This window comes from Polyodon spathula, chromosome 5, assembly GCF_017654505.1.
Source record: "Polyodon spathula isolate WHYD16114869_AA chromosome 5, ASM1765450v1, whole genome shotgun sequence".
In the NCBI taxonomy this organism is placed as follows: Eukaryota; Metazoa; Chordata; class Actinopteri; order Acipenseriformes; family Polyodontidae; genus Polyodon; species Polyodon spathula.
In genome coordinates, this window is record NC_054538.1 from 30,187,485 (window position 1) to 30,208,595 (window position 21,111).

General features: G+C 36.3%; 1 pseudogene; it reads right to left on the reverse strand.

Moving 5' to 3' along the window:
* Window positions 1–352: 352 nt before the first annotated feature.
* LOC121316399 lies at window positions 353–10,943 on the reverse strand (annotated as a pseudogene).
* Between the last annotated feature and the right edge of the window lie 10,168 nt (window positions 10,944–21,111).

Genomic DNA, 21,111 nt, shown 5'->3' on the forward strand with positions numbered 1-21,111 from the left:
GTTAGTTGCACAGTACCACTGATTGTTGCAGCGTTTACAGTCGTGCCCCCCCCCCCCCCCCCAAAAAAAAGTTTGATATGATGGGATGGCAGTACTTGCATTTTTTAATCATGTGTACAATGCTTAATAATATCAATGCATAATGATGCCTTTAACTCACGCTGTCTTTGCCTATACCCAGCAAACCAGACAAAACTCACAAAGTGAAAATGTGGGGGGAGGGAGGTTAAAATTAGGTCTTACAAAATATATATATATATATCTTATATATTATATATATATATATATATATATATATATATATATATATATATATATATATATATATATATATATATGTTTAGCTCATTACTTGAATTTAAATTTTTTAAGTAAGCTTTGTGACTTCTGTATAAAAAAAGTTTCCCCTTCCCACTGACATTTACTGTTCGTTGCTTGTACATGCAGCCGTGACGTAACAACAGACCGCCCACCGACTTTCCCATCGCGTTCGGTGTGAACAGTGGTCTGCGGCGACTGCATGCGCGCCGCGTCCGGTGTAAACGGCCCTTAACTCTGACGCTGATCCTCAGTATGTGTTAATCCTGATCGTGCTGTTTGTTCAGTAACTTGTTCACAGTGTGTGGCATAAAGTCTAAGCCTCTTTCTCCTGGCATTACAGAAGAGATGTGACGTGCTTGTGTTGCTACTGTGATATGCTTAAATAAAGTTGCTGAAAGTAATCAGACTGATCAGACTGCATGCAGTTGTCCGATTTCAACTCATCATTCAAACTGGAGGCTAGCTGCTATCGTATTGTGGTTACTGTTTTGCCGCTGACAGCAAACACTATTCTCAATTATTTTATTTTGCTTACTTTATTTGCTATACTAAATTTAAGTAGATTGATAGGACAGCGAGGAAACCGAATAGTCTACATTTACAGTCAACATTCAGAGGGCATGTACCAGAACGGAGATTTTCTTTCAACAAACAGAAAAAAAAGGTAGCATACACGAATACTGTGTTTATGTATTTTTGGGTGGATTAATTTGGAACAGTGATTAAACATAGTTTGAAAGATGACATTCGAGATCATCGATTTTATCAGAGATTTAAACCCTTGTATTGACCAATCAGGTTAAAGGATATCTCCGATCCATTTTCTAATTGTCGTTTGTACACTACATAAAGGTATTATATAATGAATTCCTTACGAAGTATAGGGTTATTTGGCTATTTTTCAGCCAAACAATGGCTATCTAGTGTCAGTAGTGCAACCATCCTGTACAAATGTGGTCTGCACACCATTTATACAGGTAACAGTTTGTTTAGAAACTGATTTCTATGATGTTAGAGTAGTAGGTAATAATGTTAATGTATTGAGGGTGTTAAACAGTGGTATGCAAAAGCCTTTCAGCTTGTTACAAATTAGCAATAAGGAATGTTGTACTCTATATTATACTAAATAAATACAGCCGTATCATGCATGAAGCTCAATTCATTAAATTGCCATCAATATATATATATATATATTTTTCAAATCAGAACTGGAAATACAATTTGTGGTAATGTGGAGAAACTAAAAGAACGTACCGTAATTCAATTAATCATCCACATTGTCATTAATCAGAGTATTCTGAGTGGAGGTCCGAGTGTTTCTGTAACAAAAGTTCCACTGAAAGTGGTATTACTGACCACTACTTGAAAAGTTATCTTTAAGGGCTTGTAATCTCTTCATCTGTTTCCATCTCAAAGTGGTCCAGAAGTAACAGTTTACCCTCCACAGGCAATTCCAATGACACCATTGTAATAGGATCAAGTTTTAAATCTCCCCTTTAAGAATAAAGACAGACTTGTGTTATTTTAAAAGAAAAAAAGCCAATATCATCATCTTTTTTTTTTATCACAATTGGATAAGAGTTATATGTTTAAAATGTACAGGATCATAAAAAAAAAAAAAATCACCATTGCCAAAATCCACAGCATGCTGAACAGTCCCAATAACAATGCAAATCAATCAAATCCAGACAACCAGTTACAAAAGTATAGCCTATAAAGTACAAGGATAGATTTATTTCCATGTTTTAGGTTATATATATATTGGACTTCAAATACTCACTTGTGCTGGCAGGTTGGGAAAAGCAAGTCGAGGACTTTAACAATGACAGCTGATCCAACAACACCCACCACCACCACCCACATGAACAGGAAGAACAATGGGAGGGATTCAGTCCAGAATTGACGCAGCCTTTCTCTCAGCTGCTCCACCCACTGACACACTGCCTGGAAAGACAACCCAAAGTCATTTCATGCCCACCAAGTCAACAGTTTTCAAATTATTTCCCAAATTCCCCAGTCAGTGGCCTGTTACTTAATTGAAAGATAAGAGTCTCTTTTAAGGATGTTTTACATTCCTACCTCCCCACTGCTATATATACATTTGTTTGTTTGTTTTTTTGTTTAGCACACTTCTTGTTCAATTGCTTGTAATTTGCTGCTTGCGTTTGTTTTGCAAGAAATGCTGCATTTAGCAGTCTGACAGCTCACTTATCTGTGAGTAATTACATTATAGGAAGATAGTGGTTGTGATCTCAGGGGGATCTCTGGCAGTTTACCAGCAGGTCCATATTCATCTGCTGTTTCTTCATTATACAACAAGTCAGGTGTCATTCTCAATGGAGTCTCAGGTAGCTTGCCAGAAGCTGCCTTTTCCTCCACTGTGGTTTCAGCTTGTTTGAAGGGGTAATGACTAGTTGTCATTGTTTGAGCAGGACTTTGATCACCTACTGCAAAAAAATAAATACATTAATTAATTCATAATAATAAAATAAGAATAATAATAATTAAGAAATTAGAGTTTTTGTGAATAAAAACAAAGCATCCCCGGTAGAATAATCAAGGGGTATGAAATGAAGTACAGAGATGTAAAAAAAAAAAAAAAGTTATCACTGATAGGTAAAAAGGTTATTTACTATATATGCCACCTGTAACATGCTTTTATTGAAAGAATCACAGTTGAGTACCAATCAATGACTATTAACTTCCACATTGAGTGTTTTAAAAGCTGCTTGGAAGCAAATGTTCCTTTCACATGGTGGCTAACATGTTTACTGCCGTACTGCCATACTGAGGATATAAATTAAACATGTTACAGCTTGATTCATGTGACCTTTCCTTAGACCTGTCGATATATATACTGGGATATGTATTTGTCAAGTAAAATCAGATGTTGCCCAAGGCTACAATCCCAATATTCACTGCAGAGATGATGCATTTCCTAAGGAAATGAGCAACATAAAGTCAAAATGATTTTATATCAAAAGGATAAAAGGTAAAATGTTCTGTACATTATTTTGTATTCTTAGGCTGCATTAGAACATTCTCACCAATTAAACTTACTGCCTCATACGTACTACGTGTTGTTGCATTTTTTATTCATATGTATTTTTTGTGATTGTTGAATACACAGCAGACAGCAAAAGTAATTATACAAGCATCAGTAGGCAGTCATGCATAATTGTTTGTCAAAGGAAAACACATCATCAGCCCTTTCAGAGAGTACATTTCAATTCATTTTTTATCCCACTAAAATTACATCAAAAAACACAGCTTAAATGAAAGGGTACCATAGTAGAAGTAACTTCTTGTCGGTTTACAGGTTGGAAAAACAAATTATAAATTTATTATATGTATTTATTTTCCAGAATGTCGACTGGTGTCTGGTTTGTACCTTTTTCTGGAAGGTTTGGAAGTGTAAATAAGATGTCTCTGTCCCTGGGAATGCTGTTTAATATGCTTTCCTTCATAGGGGTAGAAGTAGCTGGATTGCCTAAGTTTCTGGAATTCCTTATTCATGAAGATATTCACTTCATACATGTCTGTCTGCTGCACCTGTGGAACAAAATGCATGTATGAGCATGGAATTTAAGTGTATAACTTTTAAAGTATTTTTTCCTGCTGCAAAAACGAATGTGCTTACCTGTTTGCCTTCTACCTCAGTCACCTCTTCATTAAACGCAAGGATATGCACAACAGGCTCGTTTTCTAAAGGCCACCGGCGAACCAGCACACGAACACTGACCATCACAAAACGACCTGGTTCCTCTGCCTTACTGAGGTTTCCACCTTCCACTAAGAAGGTAAGGGAAACAAACATACTTAGTGCTGTAACTTGAAAACAACTAAATAAACAAGTTACAATATAAAACTCATCAATAACATTTTGTATTAACATAGAACATAATAAAAAGCTCTTTTCCTTCAAACTATCATCTTAATATTAAGCAACTCAATTGTCCCTCCAGGAAAGAGCCACATGATTTGCATCTTATTTGCAAGGGGGCCATAGAAGACAAAAGCAGCAGTCAAATTACATTTTAAGCAAAACACTTGGGCTGGTTACACACACCCTGATCAGCAGAAGTCTTTGACTATCTAGTTACTTTTGTCCAAGACTAGTGCTAATCAGGGTCTGTGAAACTAGCTTTTGATTAGTTTTGCTGTTAATCTTTTTGTTTTTAAGAATAGATGTTCAGTTTGGCTCAGGTGAAACTCATATTTCCTGCCTGTGACAGAGGCATATGATTACTGGTGATAAATCTCCCTCCTGACCCGTAAGACACAAAAATAAGATCATGCAACAGTCTCTTGACACAGGGGTTGTACCAACAGACTAGAGAATTGCAAATGTAATATCGATCTACAAAAAGGGAGACAAAATCGAACCAGGTACGTACAGACCAATAAACCTGACTTCTATTATATGCAAACTTATGGAAACTAGATCCAAAATGGAAAATTACCAATATGGCAACAGTATCCTGGGAGACAGTCAGCATGGTTTTAGGAAAGGGAGATCATATCTAACTAACCTGCATGATTTTTTTGAGGATGCAACATCGACAATGGATAATTGCAAAGCATATGACATGGTTTATTTAGATTTCCAGAAAGCTTTTGACAAAGTCCTGCATAAAAGATTAATTCTCAGACTGAAGTAAGGATTCAAGGTAATACATGCACACGGATTAGGGAGATGTTAACATCTAGAAAACAGAAAGTACTGATTAGAGGAGAAACCTCAGAATCGAGTGAGGTAACCAGTGGAGTACCATAGGAATCAGTATTACGTCCTCTGCTATTCCTAATCTCAATTAATGACTTAGATTCTAGTGTAGAAAGCAAACTTTAAATTTGCAGACGACACAACAATAAGGAGTGGCAAACACTGTTGCAGCAGCAAAGGTCATTCAAAATGATCTAGACAACATTAAGAACTGGGCAGACACATGGCAAATGACATTTAATAGAGAAAAATGTAAGGTACTGCACGCAGGCAATACAAATATGCATTATAAATACCATATGAGATACTAAAATTGAAGATGGAATTTATGAAAATGACCTAGGAGTTTATGTTGATTTAGAAATGTCTTCATCTAGACCAGGGGTGTCAAACTCGTTTCGTTTGGTTGGCCTAATCCGATACCCTGGCGCTTAGCGCGGGCCGGGTGACAGTTATAAAAATACAAAAATACATGTTGTGAAATAATACAACATTAAAAGACACTATGAAGCAAACCATGGCAAGAAATACATGAAGATAAATACTCTGAATTAGCAGTGAAAAAGCTAATGCTTGTTGCATAAGTGATGCTGCTGTTAAGGCAAGCCATGTGATTGCTCACAAAATAACTTTCTTCAAAAACATTTTCTGATGGATTTTTTGAAGAAATGCTGCTAAACACTTAAAATAAAATACACGTTAAAAAGAGGGTGTTGAACAATGAAAAAAAACAATATTTACTCAGTTTTATTTCTTTTTTCCATTCCACGTAACAAAAACTAGGATTCCATCATGAAAGAAAATTAAAATGTTGATTAATATAGAAGTTTTGTAAGTATGACCTGTATCATAATATTGCAGACAGAAACACACCCCGATTGTAGAACCGGAAAGAATCCAAGCGTACAACTTTTATCTTCCAAAATAGAAAGCAATTTAGCAAGTAGAGTGAACAGCAACACTCGGGCTGATCTTTGCTGACAGTCAGAGCGCACCAGGAGAACGCTCCCCACTGCTCCGTGACTGACAATTTTTTTTTTTGCATTTTTTTTTTTTACCTGTATTCTAGCGAATAAAAAAAATGATATTCCGCAGACCGGATGACATCGCTCCAGAGGCTGGATCCGGCCCGCTAACCGTATGTTTGACACACCTGATCTAGACAATGTGGGGAAACTACAAAAAGCCAAAAAGATGCTCGGCTATATAGTGAAAAGTGTTGAATTTAAATCAAGGGAAGTCATGTTAAAACTTTACAATGCGTTAGTGAGACCTCATCTAGAATACTGTGTTCAATTCTGGTCACCTCACTACAAAAATGATATTGTTGTTCTAGAAAGAGTGAAAAGAAGAGTGACCAGAATTATACCAGGTTTAAAAGGCATGTCAAATACAGACAGACTTAAAGAACTGACTATTCAGTCTTGAACAAAGAAGACTACACGGTGATCTGATTCAAGCATTCATAATTATAAAAGGTATTGACAATGTCGACCCAAGGGATTTTTTCGACCTGAAAAAAGAAACAAGGACCAGGGGTCACAAATGGAGATTAGATAAAAGGGCATTCAGGACAGAAAATAGGAGGCACTTTTTTACATAGAGAATTGTGAGGGTCTGGAACCAATTCCCCAGTAAGCTGACACCCTGGGATCTTTCAAGAAGCTGCTTGGTGAGATTCTGGGATCAATAAGCTACTAACAACCAAACGAGCAAGATGGGCTGAATGGCCTCCTCTCATTTGTAACCTTTCTTATGTTCTTATGAGGGCGCTGTGTAAACGGAACAGTGTCCCCTGGACCGGGTGGCCAGACAATTCACTCCCAGGGTTCGGCAGAAGTCGGCCATCTAGAAAGGGGGCGGAGCTACGATACACAAAATCATCGACCCGGAAGGGAAACAATGTGGCAGCCTCGGATTGGAGGAACAGTTGCAATCGTTAACCAAGGGGGCGTGATTGACGGTATATAAGCGGACGTAGCGAAGTGATCTGTTCCTTTTTATGGTTAAATGCTGAACCAGAAGGAGAATGTAAAATACGTTGTGAGTGTTTTGTCTAAAATCTTCTTGTTTATTATTATTAGACGGCTAACACGATCCAGAGATGTCGCTACAGGCCAGCACAAACCCGGATAACACTGCACCTTGATCGCAATAAATTGTATTTTCACCACGAGCACTACAGCACTCTGGACTTTGGACACTCTGACCATGTTTTGTGTATACGTGTGTGTTTAAAAATACTGTGTATATTATTTTGGGACTGAACCCGTTGATTTAACGGAGCAACACACATCACTGTGTATTGCCTGCTCTCTTTATTGTTTACTGTTGTCATCAGACTATGAATTCTAAATAAACCACCATTTCACCAGTACTTTGTTGTCTGTCATTGTATTAAGCACGGCATCACCTCTACACCTGCACACTGCAAACCACTTTGCCACTGCCACAAAGCTATAAATTAGCTTCCTGGTAATATGCTTCAATGCAGGAACTTTACCTGGGTGGGGGGGGGGGGGGGGGTATATTACCTGGTACACTCAACTATAAATGTAAAGGATATGGCGGGGGGGTATATTACCTGGTACGCTAGTACAGTAAAGGATATGGGCTACAAATGGGTAAAAGTGAAAATAACATTAAAAATTGACATGCTAACGAAAGATAAATAAATATGTTTAACATCTTGGTTTTTGCTTAATCAAGTTATGTGACTTTTTCCAGTATAGGGAAAGATGGCAGTGGTTCTTAAAAAGGAGAGGCAGGGAGTTTACAGATATACTCACAAAGCTGCACCCTGCAGTTTAATCTTGTGACCCAGAAAGCTTGACTGGTATATTGTTCACATAAACTTGATCGTCAACTGCCAAGATGTTAAAGTTAATCTAAATTTAAAAACATAAGTTAAGTGTAAGTTGTATAATTGAAATCTTTGAAGAAAGTCATTGCATGCACTCATTACATAGCATACACATAGGCCAACTTGATTTGCGTAGCATTTTCTTTGGTATCACAGGATTACAGAGTACACAGTATACAATGCACTACTAACACAATAAAAAAATGCAACAAACAGTCAGAGCACTCAGTTGCAAAAGCTTTATTTCAACTACTGCAGTTAAAAAGGTATCGGTGAACACAGCTAAGCATCATTAGCAGATGTTGGTCTAACACTGTGCTCACCTTTAATACAAAGAAACTAGCACTAAACTGACACATCAATGGAAGGTCACAAGTTACAGCTAATATATTTAATAAAATAAAACAACGTGCACCCTTTGGGTATCACACAGACACAACTGTAGGTCAGGTAAGTTCATTTCCTGCAAGGTCAGTTTGACTGGAGTATCTGAGTTGTGGCCACGGTGGCTGCTTTACATACAGCTGCTACCTACTGGCTGCTGTGTGCTCAAATGGAAACATATTTGTATGCATTGTGTGATCCAGGATGACAGTGACTGCTTAGTTATTGGGTTGCAATGTGTGTAAAAGGCTAATTTTTGCTATTCAAGCTTGAATTGCTTATTTGTCATTTAAAGCTAACAGAAGTTTGCAACTAAACGAACAGTCATCACAAACAAAGAGGTAGCTTGGCCTAAACTAATGTTGGAGGAATCAAACTGCAGGAAAAGATACCTCACTTCCGAATCATTGTTGGACATAAAGCAAGTCATCTGCTACTGCTGTTCTTTAGTCTACATAGAGACAAATACAGTTGGAGATCTCTGGCATCCCACTGCCAACAAAGCACAACGTGATGAAGCTATTTTTTTAAAAATGAAAGACTTGTAGAAGGTGGGATTGATTAATTAACCTTGAAGACCGCCCCACAGTTCAGTAAACAAAACCTCCATTCAGGATGTGGAGGAAAGGTATGTCCCCAACACTCATAAAAATAAAAACGACAACATCATGTGCAACTTCCTGTAAAATTTTCTGGTGATAACAGTGCTCATGCCAACTGATTTAAAGTGTTACTGAACAGGCTGTGGGGTTTAAAACATAATGTAATGCTTTCCTTAGTTCCTGCTTTGTGTATGTATTCCTGCAATATCTTTTTCAACTTAACTGCAAATGTTTTGAAATTTTTATTAACATATCCCTGGTCATAAATCAGTTTTGCCTTGTTCCTTTCATTTCACATCGGGTATGCATCAGAGCTTCACATCAAAATGTCTTCTGAATTCACAACACTGGCTGATGGAATCCAACCTGTTCAATCAGAAACATTTCATTGATTCCCAACGCCTCACCCAAACTTCAGCATTTTGACTGGTTCATCTGTCCTACCTGTTCGCTCTGGTGCAGATTCAGCGGGGCGGGAGCAGGTTTTTATGAATATGCATGACAAGCCCTGTATAATCACAGCATTCACTTTACAGACCTCCACTATAATGAAGATGCAAGATGTGCAGGGGGTGTACCTCAAACCATATGAAAATATGTCCTTGTACTCAAAGTGTGCAAAAGTCATTGGCTTACAGAACACTTTATAATCTAGGCTATGAAATCACTGTCTGTCTCAATCCTGTTGTGTTGTTTAGAATGCAGAGTTCTTGCTTATGGTTTTATTACTAGTTTTTCCACCCTAACTCACCCAAATAATGTATTCATTGCCATTATAAGGGGCTTGTCATGCACAGTCATAAACCTCCTCCCATTCCTCGGATCCTGTTTAAAGCAATTACATATTTCTGATTGATGGTTGGATTGAAGTCACCAATGCTGTAAATTCAGAAGACATTTTGATGGGAAGTCCAACTGCATAACCGATGTGAAATGAAAATAACTGGCCAAAACTGATTTATGACCAGTAATATGTTAATAAAAATAGCAAAACAATCGCGATTATGTTGAAAAAGATATTGAAAAGATATTGCAGAAACAGATGCAACAAAGCAGAAAGCCAGGGAATGTAATGCATTGTGTTTTAACCCCACAGCTTGTTCAATAACATGTTTACACTGGATTGATGACTTCCTCTCTACTGCACTTCCATGGTAAAATGCATCAGATGATCTTTGTTTTAAGAGATACGGGACTATGGAGTGACAAAGCTTACTCCAACACTCTTCCAGATGAGGCAAAGGGATTCCAATTATATAGTGGCTTCTGACAAAAAACACAAACAGGGCTATATCTTCAAGGAACTGCCTTGACTTTTTGTCAAAGTCTGGCTTTCATAGTTTTGTATGCCCAATAGCACAGCCACCAATTAGCACTCATAAGAACATAATTAGCTATTGTTACCTTAGGTAACAGTAAGTATAGTCGAAGATTAGTTCCAATCAGTCTTTGAAAACTGCCATAAATGTAAATTATAAGAAAATGCAATTTAATATATATAAGTCCCTTTGGTAATACAGCTTGTTAATGGCATACCTGTATGACCTTTGCTTCGTCTGTTTCTCCCACTGTTGTCACGTTGATCATTATACTCTCCTGAAAATTTCAAGAAACAGAAACACTACATCCCCTACTGCATCACAAAAATCCAGCAATAACCACATGAATAACCACGCATCCCTGGAAAATATGTGTATTCATTTGATGCTTTCGTCTCACTGAGATGACAATATATTTGGCACTAACATTTACAGATCTGATTTATCAATTGTGTAATTTTGAAATCCTCGGTGTAAATACACGAATCAACTGAGGAAAGTACAACATTGCGCTGCAATCTATCTGCGTTTAACATCTGATCTGTCAGTATATAATGACAATTGTTACTGCAATTTAATATCGCTGAAGCAGTACAAAAAAAAACATTAAATTCTTAGATTCATTAGATTCTTACCCTATCGAGTTCTATTGCCGCTGCATCTTTGAAAATAACTAAAATAAAGACAACACAGGCAGTTAAATAGAGCCACTTCAGTCCCTTCTCCATTTTGCCATTATGTGTGTTTAATAATATATCCTGGCTGAAGCACCCTGGGTATATATACAAAAAAAAAAAAAAAAAAAAAAAAAACAGCACAGAACATTAAAGGGGCAGTAAAAAAAATAAAAATAAAAATTTATAAAATTAAAATAAAATCGTTTTTAGTTGGCAGTGTATTGTACCACAGCCATATGCAATATAAACATTTAAATGGCATGTTTTTTTTATTGTTTTAAGTAGGTTGCCTTTGTGAGCAATACAATATGTACGTGTGATTGTCACAATATAATTCTTATGAAAACATTGTAAAAAAAATAACAACAACAACAAAAAATGAATTTCGAATAAAATATTGCAGAGATCTCGGTTAACGCAGGCAGTCGCATCACACAGGACGAGGCAAACCACACACAAGCAGAGGGCGGGCGCGAACCAGCCTCTTGCGCTCAAGCAAAGCGCCGATACCGATGTACAAAAACAGCCGGATCATTTGCAAGGAGCGTATACTTTTTTTTTTCTATTTTTTTTAATGCTTTTATTAACGAAACAACAAAAAGTGTACAATTGAAAGGATAACAAATCCTATCAAAATAAACATAAACAAATGAACTTTATGCATTGGTGTATTACACTACTCCCAAAATAAACCAAAAGCTTTTAAAAAAATACAGTTTTTTTTTTTTTTTTTTTTTTTTTTTTTGCTTTCTTATTTTTACTTGTTTTAGTGGCATTGATATAGTACATGATTTCTATTTTAAATAATTCAAAATTTGGGTATAATTCAACCATTTCACTTTATGAATATGTTAACTTTCACTAATGTACACCAATTTCTGTTCTACGTTTGACTGTTTAAAATAAAACAGAGCATTAACACCTTCAAAACGTACAATATATCTAACTTCTTTAAAACAAAGTGCTGTATATCACTCCAAAATATTTTAGTATAAACAATAAAATAAATGATAAGTTTCTGTTTCCATATTACAAAACAGGCGTCGTTTTTTTTTTTAAATCAATTTTCTTAAAAGTAATAAAGCCTCTCTGGGAATTGCATCAAAAACTATTGCAATTTCTTTAGGGTTAATTGGATTGTTTTAATGTATTTAAAAATTCAGAGTAATTAAACAACTGTCAATTTTTGTTTAGCAATTGTCTCACCAATACAATATTATGACCACTTTTGAAAAAACAAAGTTTTACTTTTATTTCTTATATCTCTATTATTCCAAATAGTATATCTATGTGGTGAAAAATATGTTTATATATTAATTTCCAAGTCAACAGGACCTGTTTATGAGTTTACAAGTTTAACAGGGATTTTACATCAAAATTACATTTCAGTAAGAATTCAATGCCACCAACCTTCCGAAAGACAAATCAACGGGATATATTCCATATACAATCTTTATTTTTAATATAGTTCTTGATCCAATTAGTTTTAAAAATAATATTTGAAGTCTTAAAATCCAACACGTTAAGGCGTTATGGTGTGTTAGAAAGTATATCTTTCTTTAAATAATAATGTTGAAAGGAGCGTATAACAGGCTTATGTATGTGTGTGAATACGTCACCTACCAGTCTTGCTGCTGTGGTACGTATACACTACAAATATTTAACAGTCTCTACTTGTACTTGGAGTACATAGGTCGTGTTCTGATAGCGCAGATCTCTGCAGTTCTGCACAGTCCTGCACAGTTTTGCACAGAATCGCGGAGATGCCTGTTCTTCAAGGGCTGCTGCGTGACGTCACTCAATCCACCCACATAAATATGGAAGATTCAGCACAGCCTGCAAGCAGCTTTGAAAAGTGCACAGCTTACAAAGGTACTGAGAAAAATATTCCTGCCTGGACAACTGAGGAAGTCAGCACCTCCGGTCACTTTTTTTTTTTTTTTTTAAAGTAACAAAAACGCCTATTCACTGCCAAACATGAACTACTTTAGATGTGTAATGGCTGCAGCATAGGATACTGACCTTAAGGTTAGGGTTTCGGTGTAGGGAGAGGATTATTCATTGTTTTATTAACAATATGATAGCCATCCACAGTGCAGTGTCCTGGGAAGAACATCTGTGGTACCTTTTTAAGCATTGCTTGAAGCATTACTGCTTGAGGCTGGCTGTGGCTGTGAACCACAGAGATGCAGAGATCACGAGTAACTTTCTAATCACAGCGGTTATAACCACTAAAACTATTGCTGCCCCTTGTTATTGGAGGTGAACACCATTTTATCATAAGAACATAAGCAAGGTTACAAACGAGAGGCGGCCATTCTTCTTCGACCCATCTTGCTTGCTTGGTTGTTAGTTAGTTAGTAGCTTATTGTTCCTAGAATCTCTAAGCTGTTTCTTGAAGGAATCCTGGGTGTCAGCTTCAACAAAGGTGCTGCATAGTTGGTTTGACATTCCCACAATTCTGTGTAAAAAAGTGCCTCCTATGCTCCTATCTCCATTTGTGACCTCTGGTCCTTGTTTCTTTTTTCAGGTTGACATTGTCAATATCTTTAAGAATTGTCAATACTTGAATCAGTTCCCCGCATAGTCTTCTTTGTTCAAGACTATACATCGAAGCCGTGAACAACCTTATAAACAGAGCCGGAATAACCCATCACTAGGCCCTAGGCAAGCACACACTTGCGGGCCCCCTACCCTTGAACAAACAGCCACACACACACACATATACATACACACTTCTATATACATTACAGCCATTATAACTAGCCGTCCACCTTTTTGCAACAGGTATAACTCTCAGTTTGAAGTTATTATGAACAACTGAATCTGATAGAAAATTAAACTGCAGGGGATGTGCTAAATACATTTGAGAATAAAACCGGAAAAAACTGAAGCCTATTTTAAATCCTATATTACAGCTTGACAATGACTTTTCCTGATTTCCTGAATAAAAAGCAACAGTTCAAACAAACAAGGAACATCATATGAAGTTGAAAAAGGTAATATATAGAAGTGTGCTCAAATTGTGGGTCCAGACTACCTGGACCACTCGGCGCTGTGACGTGACAGTGATCCAGGCCACAGAATACAACCTTTTCTCTGTACCTATAGAATTCTGTACCCTTGATGATTCCATGCCGACACAGCTGCATGTTTTCAAAGAGCGCTGGATGAGAACGCTTGATGTTTCTGAACAGTATTTACATGTAATACAATGAAAATGTGTGTTAAAAGAAAACAAAGTTTTATAAGGTTACTTTAATCAATGGTAACGTGTATTGAGCAACGCAGGAGGCTGAATGTACTGTGTATCTAGAAAACCAGTGGTGTTAAATGTGTTATTTTATTTTACCACATAATTAGTTGTGTCTTGTTTACAATATTTGCTGCAAGCTAAGCTAATGAGGGATATGTGAAATGTCGTAAAGTACTGTTTCGTACATGATTGTATACACGATCTATCAACAAGCAAACACCTGTATAATTATCCATGCATTTCAGTGTACCCCAAGACATACATCCTCAGTATAATCCTCACATTTGCATTGATCTCTGATTGATATTTAATTTCTGTTTGTTTTTGCAGCTTTCTTGAATTTTCTTAAGTTGTGTAAAATCAAATGTTACAACTATTGCCTCATGCACAAAGTTCATGTATTTATTTTAACAGTGCTCTTGAATCTAAGGTACTAAGTTAACAAGAGAAGTACTGGTATTTTTAATTACTATGTGATGTTCTACCAAAATCAGTCGCCTGGAGATCTCTAGGGATCTTCTGAAAAGTCATATAGGTTTCTTAAATCATTCAGATAATGCAATATCTACTGCCATACATTTTATGCTACCTTATTTTGCGAACTTGCTTTGCTCAGTTATCTATCCAGAGAGATTTTATCATCCAGACTGGTGACCCCACAGACACTGGCCGGGGAGGTGAATCTGTTTTAAGGAAGGTGAATCTTGTTGAGAAGCAAAGTTCTTGCAAAAGGACACAGAACAATATGTATGTTTTATAATAAAACTACAGACAATATAATTGCAAACATCCAAGTTGTACAGCTTCCAAGTTCAAGCATCTTATGTTTGTGAGAGGGTTTCTGTAAAATAATGACTGAGTGGCTGTTGCAATTCCAGGGTACAAAAGGTTGGTAATCAAAAAGGCATCAGCTGTTTTAATAATTAACTTGAGCCTGCCCTGCTGATTTTTTTTGTTTTTTTTGTTAAAAGAGCAATATTTTTTTAACTTAACTAAATGTTTCCTGCAGTAAACTGTATGGTGATCAATCTAGGTTTTTTGAAGCAGAGAAAGTGCTCAGGAGCAAGCATAAGAAAAAGGGGTCAGTGTCCGTGGTGAATAATGCCCATGACCAGCATGGCTCTCAGGTAACATGAAATGTTAGTAAAACTGAAGAAACTACATTGTCTAGTAGACAAATGTTTGTACAAGTGCCTTTCAGTTTCAGTTGCTCTATTGAAATGTTGTTTACTGCTACTTCTTTCACAAAATAAAGATTTACACACTTTCTCAAAGAAAGTCCAGAAATGTATTCAATCATTTCAATTTTAGAAAGCAAACCAATGATGTTTTGACCACTAGGTTTTCATCAGATACTGCTATGTTTAATATTATTTGATACGTTTTTACCGTGATTTTTATAACCATTTTGAAATACCCAATTTGATTGTCGCTTCACTTCTGCAACCCACTAACATATCAGTAGTCTCTGTCTGGACTTGTTGGGTGCCAGACCAGTAGGGGATGCTAGTGTGTGATGAGGTGAAATACTCCCAGCTCACACAGCCCAGTGGCCACTGAAACAATCACCGTAGATCCCCAGCCAAGATCAATAACTTGGCACAAGACTGTTGTAGTCTAGAACAGTTTAATAAATAACAAACTATGTTATCCACCAACAAAACTTGGTTTAAACTAAACAGAATTTGTTGCAGAAGATCATTTTAATTTATTATTTTCAGTTTTTATTTTTATATTATATATATATATATATATATATATATATATATATATATATATATATATATATATATATGAATATATATATATATATATTATTAAAGTCTTAACTATAATCTTTTATTTATTTTTTAGGCAGTAAGTAGCAAGGTTAATAATTTTGTATTGCCTTATGTTTGGGGCAGCAGAAGAGCCTTTTATAGTTGTTCTGGGTGTAACTATTTCCCATGTTGTTATATAAAGGTAGGTGACCTGCCTGACGTGGATATTAAACCCCCTGAAAATTTCCTGTTTGTAAACTAAATCCAGTCACCACTGATGAAGATTTGGATATTATATTCTCTTGATTTTGGACTCGTCAAAAGCTGAGATTAAAAATGCAATAGTACAAAGCTATTGTATTTCATTTGCCCCATTTTCAAGTAGTTCTACTTGATGGGAAATGCACTCCTTTTGTACTGCATTGTATGTCAAAAATGTGAATGGAGTCTTATTCCAGATACCACTACAACTTCTCTTGAATCCCAGAGAAAAAACAAATATATACCTACTGTAAGATTTTTTGTATTCAGTTAGCTAATACAGCACATATCTTAGTTCCATGTTCTATGGCAACATTTACTGTATTTTATAACACTGGTTGTATTCTTTGCAGAAATCATTAAAGACTGGAAAACCAGAGTTCTGTGCTACACTTTCATTGAATTTGAAAAGGTACAGTTTGCATGTGTGTTTATTGTGGGACAGGGAGGCCTGCCTGGTGGTACTAGATATATAAAAATTATCTTAAAGGGGAAGCCTCTATCTATTATAAAAATCACTTGAATTCAATTAGTAATAACTTCTAAGTAATCTGTTGCTTTTACTTTTTGGCTAATTCTGTATATCCTTTGTTCTCCTCTATTACTTTTCTGCTAAGCAATACAGTTAAAAGTCATGACTGCTTTCTTCATACAGCAAGCCCCGTGTGTTTATTTATTTGTTATGTGTCGGCAGATATACTATTTATTACCTTTGGATTTTTTCCCTTCATGATATATGTTCATTTGTTTCATCCTTTATACATTTAACTGACTAAAATCCTTTGATTCATGGGGATTCATTTTTTTGTTTCAAAAATAATCATTAAGCATTAATTGATAATAAATTCACACAGCTGAGTTTACAAAGGCTGTTAATTATGAGAGGAACTAGTTCTAACAGCTAGAGGGCAGTAAGTCACTTAAGTTCACACATTTTAATAACTGTCAGTTTGCTTCAACTTTGGATCTGATGAAAAGTCAATGACAACAATGGCTCCAAAAACTTTTCAGATAGTTACCCCCAAATTCCCAGTAAAGCTAAGTGACACATTATGCTAATTAAACTAATGTGTCAATTAAGTAATCTGTAAAGTATGTCAAACTATTTTTTCTGAACATTTTTGGGCTGTACTAATACTTTAATGGTATATTTAAAGGCATAGTGTGGACCGGGCCAAAGGCTTTCAATTTATTGTCAGAATCTGCAGCGCCTTTTTCATCTCGCAGAGCCAATCTTTTTGTGGAACCAGACCCCTTTTCTTGTTTCCATAATAACACGCACCAGCCAGTCAAGGTAAAATAGAATAGCGGAAATTATCATTCTGAGTTAATTCTGCGTTGCCTGCATTCAGAAGAGACGGTTATTGCCAAGTTAAAGAAATTTTAAAAAACTTAAAAAACTTTAAAAGCAAGTAGATTTCCCTCACTCCAATAACAAGAAGGGATGAGTATTGAGTTGTCTGTGATGCCTTATGGCAGACAGGGGGTTTTAAAAAAAATTCTCTGTGTTACAAGAGTGCTGTAGCGCTACAGTCCATTAAGTTTCCCTGATTTAATCAGTTGATCAGCTTAGACAGCATGGGAAATAAAAGAATAATAAAAAAAATCCATGTTAGTAGTTTGTCTGTGACAGTAACTGAAAAAACAAAGAAATGTATTCACTTCCCTGGAATGTTGATGCAGGCATCTTCCCTGGCATTTAATTAATATAGTACTATATGTCCCGGCATTCTATACTTCTCATATGCACAGGATATAGTTCTCTGGAATTTTATGTAGTTAGTTCTCTGGCACACCGATTGTATATAGTTCCCTTCCCACAATTTTAAAGATAAAGAAAAAAACACCCATTACATGAAAACAAAGCATGCTAAAGCAACATGTGTGCAACATGTACTAGTTCAAAGTAACCTTTTTATTTTCAAGTGAACCGATGGTCCAAAACTTTTGAAATCACCGGTGGCCACAGGTGGACGTTGCAAACAAAGTGATTTGGGTCCACCCTTCGTCACAGTGACATGCCAATATATATATATATATATATATATATATATATATATATATATATATATATATATATATATATATATATATATATATAGTGGTAACGTGCCCCAGGCAATACTGGTCTGCCCCTTGAATTACTAGAGCTAGACTCAAAAACTGCAGTTTAAGCACTTCAGTGGACTTTTATTAAACAAAAATAAGATGTTTGAACAAAACTGTCACACAACACAAAATAAAAAAAGAAAATGCTAACTCTTTTTTGGAGCACTGACTATACACAGTGATGTTTTGTTTCACTGACTATGGGCAGGACAGATAAGCCGTTTTCCATGACAATACACCAAACAAGGAGATTGTGTTTCACTGAGATACACACAGTATACACGGGACAGGTGTTGGACTCCGATTCACTGGAGTTACAAAACATCTTGCTTGTAATTTATATTTGGTTGTTTGTTTTCTCATTCTCCTTTCTCACCAATACCGCTCGAAAGCACTCCTACACACCCTGTCCGAGCTGAACACATATATACATGTGGATTTAATTAGTGTATGAAACAACCAATTACTCAATAAAACAATAAATAGAATGTTAATTAGTCCTACAACTAACCCCTGTAAAATAAACTTGAATAACAATAGCTTAAAACAACAGTTTTAGGTGACTAAATATTACAAAAAAGAACAGGATAGATAGTTGTACACACATTTCTAGTTTTCAACACCCACCAGGCTATACTTTACTTTACTTTGTAAAATGTGTACCATAAAACTGGCAGTGACCAAATAAAAAAATGTGTATACCACTTTCATAACACTAACAGTTTTGTTTTCAATGTGGTGCACTTCAGTGTAAAGACTTTGGTAAATCTTCCAACTAGTTGGTGGGTTTTCAATTAGTTTTGAAGTATGTGGCACTTGCAAGGTAGTAGGGGCCCCTGTGTCACTGAGGTGCATTGGCACATGTTTGCATGGTTTAAGCATGTGTTAGACTAGTAGTCGTCTGCTTGTAGTTTCTGACAAAGTACTCCATAGTGCAATGAAGGAGCTTTATTTCAGCACTGCTCCCAGCAAGACAAGATCAACAAGAAGAAAAATATACTTTAGGATCATCAAGGCCCCTGCAATACAAGGCTGGCTGGGAAAAGAACTGGTATTTGTTAAGAAAATCAATGAATACTCTGATGCTAAATATTATTTTTCACTCAACTTAAATATACCCCTACTGCTTTAAATCACTCAGGTTATACAGAGTGCAAAACTATGGGACCACCCCACTAAAAATGACATTTGGAAGCCATAACAAACTGGAATGTAAGCAAAGTCTGCATTCTAAAGAAGTTGAGTGCACAGATAGCTGAAATGTGGAAGAAGGCAGTAACCATCCATATATAATCAAAAATAGTTTGAATATTGTATTTCAGAGATTATTCTTTCTGTTTCATTTATCATTTGATACTGAAGCTATTCATAAATAAGTGTGTATTCCTCAATTTAGTTACATATTATTACTCCCTTGTTGCATACTGTATAGGTAAGGACGACATGTTATTTATTTAGCTGCTGCCTTTATCCAAGGCAACCCATTTATTTATTAATTATTGATTTTTTGTTTTGCTTCAGTCTCAGATAACTTATAATTTAAACAAACAGACAATGATATTTGTAATGTTGGAGTCACCCAGATTTATTTTAAAAGTTTGGCAGTGTCTCTCCCATATCTATGGTCTCTCCAAACTCTCTTCTTCCGCCTCCTCCTCAGATCTCCCTCTCCCATCTGTCTATCTGCAAGTAGTAGCATTAACTGCTTGGCTCACAGAGGCAGACACATTTCAAGGAGGGGGAAGCTTGTGTCTCTACAGCAAATAACAGCAGTGAATTTAAATTTCTTGTAAAATTGTACATGATTTAAGGTTAGTATTGGGTTCAGGAAGACCCACATACACTGATCAACTTAACTAGTCAAGAGTTCTATTTCTAATATAAGGCAAATAAATTATGCTTTATTTCAACATTTCTTTAACTGTAGGTGGAAAGTATATAAATGATGACTTCAAATCCTATGAGTAGAACCTGGACAAACATTCTGAATTGGTTCTAAAAGACCAAATAAAACCCAAACAAGAGAATCCTTTCACTGGCCTTGCACTGCTGGAGTAAAGGGACAGGACTAGATTTGCATCTAGTAGTTATAGGCTACCAATGAAACTGAGTTTTTATTTTTTTTTATTTAGTGTGCCCAGATTTTACCTCTGACTTTCTCTCCAATTTGAAACGTCCAATCCTTTTATCTCTCGCTGCAGCAATTCCTCACACAGCTCAGAGTGACCTCCGGTCCCATGACCAAGCCAGCTTCCTCTTTTACACCTAGGAACTGGAGAGTATATGTCATCCAGCTACTGACCTCTGGACAAAGGCTTGCAGGTGTCTGCTTTTGAGATCACTGTGCTCAAAACAGTCCCTGACGACTTTTCTTCCTAATCCAAAGAAGCGCCAAAGCCAATGGGACGCTCCTTTAGACAGGCAGGACACAAATCACTTTGCACAGGCAGGACGCACACCTGCGCTGTATGACTCATCTTGCACCTCACAGGGCTGCGCTTTTACCAGGGTAGCCACTTGGGAACCGCAGTTTTTATGGTCATAGGTTTGATTCTCAGACAGTTTTGTAAGTCTATTACGGAAGACTAAATTCATTGTTGGTATGTTAAATCAAACAAAAAACCTTAGATATTATCAGTATTTTTTAGCCTAGACATTATGAAAACGGAGAGTAATTGTTCTTCTTTAGTTTTTGTCACAATCTGAAAAGTTGGTCCTGCTGTGTGAGTTACATCCTTCACACGCGCAGTGGATGTTCATCCGGCTGTGTAAGCAGCAAGCTCATAGAGTACGTAGATTAGAGTAAAGGTCATTTCGCGGCAAAGCGTCAGCG